The sequence below is a fragment of the Frieseomelitta varia genome, unplaced genomic scaffold (genome assembly GCF_011392965.1).
Source record: "Frieseomelitta varia isolate USP_RPSP 00005682 unplaced genomic scaffold, Fvar_1.2 scaffold_370, whole genome shotgun sequence".
In the NCBI taxonomy this organism is placed as follows: Eukaryota; Metazoa; Arthropoda; class Insecta; order Hymenoptera; family Apidae; genus Frieseomelitta; species Frieseomelitta varia.
The window spans coordinates 471,374-476,236 of NW_025110113.1; the positions used below are offsets into that span (position 1 = coordinate 471,374).

At 35.2% G+C, this 4,863-nt stretch overlaps 1 protein-coding gene across 9 annotated transcripts in view; it reads right to left on the minus strand.

Moving 5' to 3' along the window:
- Positions 1 to 4,863, minus strand: part of LOC122530976 (SH3 and multiple ankyrin repeat domains protein 3) — an 80,274-nt gene that overhangs the window by 55,630 nt on the left and 19,781 nt on the right. The gene's annotated exons all lie outside the window — the stretch shown is intronic.

A 4,863-nucleotide genomic window follows, 5' to 3' on the forward strand; every position in this document is an offset into this window, starting at 1 on the left:
AAAGAAACAGAGTAAAGTGGAAATTAGAGACACGATTACAGTGTAATTCAAAGTTAAAAAGAGAAAATTCTTTTATTCGAATAAACTGAACCAAAAAAATAGAGAAACAGAGAGAAGCGAAAGGACATAATTACAGTGTTCAAAGTTAAAGAGAGGAAATTCTTCTATTCGAACAAATGAAACAAAAAAAAAAAAAAAAAGGAACAGAGGAAAGTGAAAACTAGAGACACTATCACAGTGTTCGAGGCTGAAAAGAGAGAACGAGCTAATTCCCAAACATCCCTTTCATCACGTACCGCGACATCGATAGACTCTGACGACCTCTTTCTTTCCATCCGTTCCGTCGACACAGTTGGCGGGTTCTACAGCTTCGTGCAAACGAGGTTTTCGTCTGTCAATTAACCGGTGTTCGTTCGTCGGTTAGGAAAAAATATCAGAGAAAAAGAGAGAGAGAGAGAGAGAGACAGAGATTTCCTCGCTGGATTTCTTGCGACATTGACGCGCACTTTTATTCGTACGCCAGCGAGAAAAATCGATCGTCGACTGTCGTCGACATCGTTAATTACTAGAGCACGCCACGAAAATTCACAATGGACCTCCATCCATTTTCACGAAGCGTCTATTATCTTTCTACGTGTTTGTTTGTTTCAGTGAATCGGTCGTTCTTCAATCTGCATTTGCAGGAACACACGTGTGAATCACCGATTTTCGATGAGATTTGGCAGAAAATGTAGTTTTCGAAAAGATACTTCAGGCGTATTATTATTTTTTTTTTTATCGAAAAGGGGTGAAACCTAACTTTAAAGTTGGGGGTTGGTAAATAAATATTTTGAAAATTATCGAAGTAGTTTTTTTTTTTTTGGTGTATACCATTTTACTAGAAGATCATTTTTTTTAAACAATATATAATATTGATGAATATTATTCAATTTATAAATAATATATAATATTGATCAATATTAAATTCAATATACAATATTGTACAATATGGTATATTAAAAAAATTTAGTTTACTATTTACTTTCGCTAAAGTTTCTTTTTCTAAGCAAACTTTCTTTATTTCTTTGCGATTAGTCTAATTACTCGCCAGTCTATTCATTAGTCTTTTATATTTAGTCAATATTAATATCATTAGTTTATGATAATTAGTCGATATTATAATAGTCAATTAGTCAATTAATACAAAATACTATACAATATTAGTATTTAGTCAATTTAGACAATTAGTATACAATAGTATATAATATTAGTATTTAGTCAATTAGTATACAATATTATACAATATTGGTATTCAGTCAATTAGTATACAATATTATACAATATTGGTATTCAGTCAATTAGTATACAATATTGGTGTTCAGTCAATTAGTATACAATATTATAAAATATTAGTATTTATACACTATATTAATATTATACAATATTAATCAATTAGTATAAAATATTATACAATATTAGTATTTAGTCAATTATTATACAATATTGTACAATATTAGTATTTAGTCAATTAGTACACAATATTATACAATATTAGTATTTAGTCAATTAGTATACAATATTATACAATATTGTACAATATTAGTCAATTAGTATAACATAGTCAATTAGTCATTTAGTCTAGTCATATTTTTAGTCTAGTCAACATTATAATTAGTCAATATTTCACCAACGTGAGAATAATTACCAGTCGCGAAAGATCAACACCAAAAATGGTGTCGATCGGTATCGGAGACGCCTGCTACACCTCGAGGAAAATCAGCCATTGGATTACAAATTTTCCACTGTTTTTTCACCCTAGTTATTTTATCGGTGAATCTATTGTTTGATCTACGCCGTGTCGTATCGTTGCGTACCGCTCGAATCTGTAACGAGCGACCCAAGTACGCATCGCCTACCACTCTTTTTCTTTCTTTTCTTTTTCGAGCTGAATACGCTCGTCCGTTATTTCCTCGACAAGGCGCGGAACGAATATCGAGAAATTCTGATTCAACGTAGACGGAGGGGAGTTGCACTCGTGTCGATCCCTCCATGGGAAGGAGAGACAAATCGGATCCGATCGGCTTCGTTTCTCCGTAACGTTCGATGACTTTTGATATTTAATCGGCGAGGACAAGCTGCTTTCCCCACGCCGCGCGTTGCGTAATCCCGCGTAACGTCCGCTTGGACACGGCGTCGACTAACCGATCCGCTGGTCGATCTCGGGAAATCGGAAATTACCGAGATCCACGGATCGATTCGTCGCGCGTCGAGCGATTTTCTTCCGAGCCGAGGAACGAAAGTCATCGCCCGCCCTCTGGACGAACGCGCGACAAAATTGGTTCCTCACCGTTCCGCGAGACTTCCGTGTAACGTGAAACTCGCGTGAGAACATTTCTCGCACGACTATGCGAATAATGCGAAATAACGTTTGGAACGATCGTTTTCGTGGCTTGTCGAAAAGGAACGAATTGTTGTCTAACTCTTTGGGGGTTAGGTAATAAATATAGGTATAAATAAATTAGTAATACCTGATTTATATATATTATACATAATAAAATATAATACTAATTTAATAATAAATAATATAATAATATTAATAATATATTATTATTAATAATAATATAATAACATAAATAATTTAATAATAATATTATATTATTATTAATATAATAATATTAATAATATATTATTATTAATATTATTATATTATTATTATTAACATTATATTATTATTATTATTATTATTATATTATTAACATTATTATATTATTATTATTATTAATATTATATTATTATTATTATTATTATTATTAATATTATAATATTATTATTAACATTATTATATAATTATTAATAATATTATTAATCATAATATAATAATATTAATTTAATATAATAAATAGTATAATATTATAATAAAATAACATAAAATTAGGTATTACTGCAATAAAGAATTAATCTATTACTTCTCAATAATTTCTGTCCAGCGATGTCGTGCCGACGAGTTCAAAAGAGAAAGAAAGCGACAAGTTATTGTATACCCGTTCGGTCACTCGTTATGGTCCGCGAACAGCAGTTGCCACCGCGAGGGGGTTAAAAAACGGGAGTTCTTGCATGAAAACAACTGCAACATTCCACTAAATTACAAATGGATGCTCTCCGATCATTCATCGATAAAAATCAGGTCAGAGAAATTCCACGGCTCGAACTAAAGACACGGTTCAATGAAACTGACCGTCTTCTTCTTGTGGATGCAATATTCCTTCCAATTCTCTTACGTTCCGCGTGTAAATTGTTTAAATTATTTAATCGAAAAATAACAAATGAACGAAGAAAGCCACCCGCCGCATGACTTTGGCATTCTCAAATCTATCGTTTGCAGAGAGAGTCGACAAACCCCGTTGAAAGTGCGATCGCGTACAACGGTTGCGTGGCCTTGCGAACTGTATCGCGTCATCCTTGAACGTGAACCACGGGTCAGCGTGAGAGAGAGAGAGAGAGAGCAAAGACGCCCGTGTGTCTGCTTAACCGATACGTGCACTTATCTTCTATGATACTTTAGCGTTGAAACGAGGCAGGAGCTGCTATATATAAGTACATGCAAATCGCGCTGGAAATAACTCTACCCCGTGGCCTACGGTGACGCGTCGGGGATCGCGAGGACGGAATCGGCCGATCCCACCGGGGGTCTCTCGCGGTTAATTAAAGCGTTCGTCCTCGTTCCTCGCGAACCGATCGATCCGTCGCGTAAAACGAGAGTCGCGATCTCTCCGTTCGAAACACACACGCTCGTGCTTCTACCGGCGTTTAACCTCTTGGCTCTGGTGTGCCGCTCTTTAAAAGTGAAAATATATTTAAAGCAGAATAATTATAATTACATTGAAATTATAAATTTCAATTTAATTATAATTATAATAAAATTAATATAAATATATAAATATAAGTTTAATATATTAAACACATGTATGTAATTTGAAACAGGAAATATATGCAACTATACGGCGTGAAATTAATTAATAATCAATGAATCACAAATGATTTCGTACGACTTGATCGATATTATTTACGAGGCTCGAACGATAAGATCGAATATATATTTGGGAAGTGAAAGAAATAACCGATATTTACAAATTTATAAAGTTTTATTCTCCACGAAAGAGGGACTTTAATTCGAGTAAATTCGAGTAAATTGCTTTTCTCGCATGACGTATGTATACTTGTCGTTCGCAGCGAAGAGGTTAACCACGGCGTGGCGTCTTTCGAGCAAAATTACGGTGAATTCGTCGAAACGCACGATATTCTCCCCCGAGGAGAGTATATGTACACTCGTGCACGTCGCGATCGAGGAACGAACGAAACGAAACGAAACGAGAGGATAGAATCGAGACTAAATCTCCATCCCTTGCCTGCTCTCCCGAGCAGGATCGTTCCTCTTCGTCCGGTCGACGCAATGAGCGCGACACGAGGCCAAGAGGGAGGACCGATGGCCGCGTTAACCCAATGCGCTGGCAACCGATTGCGGACCATAACGAGTGACCGAACCCGTACACAATAATTTGTCGCTTTCTTTCTCTTTTGAACTCGTCGGTATATTACTGGATAGAAATTACGGGGAAGTAATAAATTTATTACTTGTTTTGCCTGTGTATTTGTCTATACTGAAATATATTTAAAATTTGGTTACTACTGAAATATATTTAAAACTAAGAAAATATCGCAAATTTGGGAGAAAAAATTCTCGACGTGCGTGGCACATCACTTGCGCTGGTTACTGATTGCGGACCATAAAGAGTGACCGAACCTGTACACAATAATTCGTCGCTTTCTTTCTGAACTCGGTATGACGTCACTGGATAGAAATTATTGAGAAGTAATAAATTTATT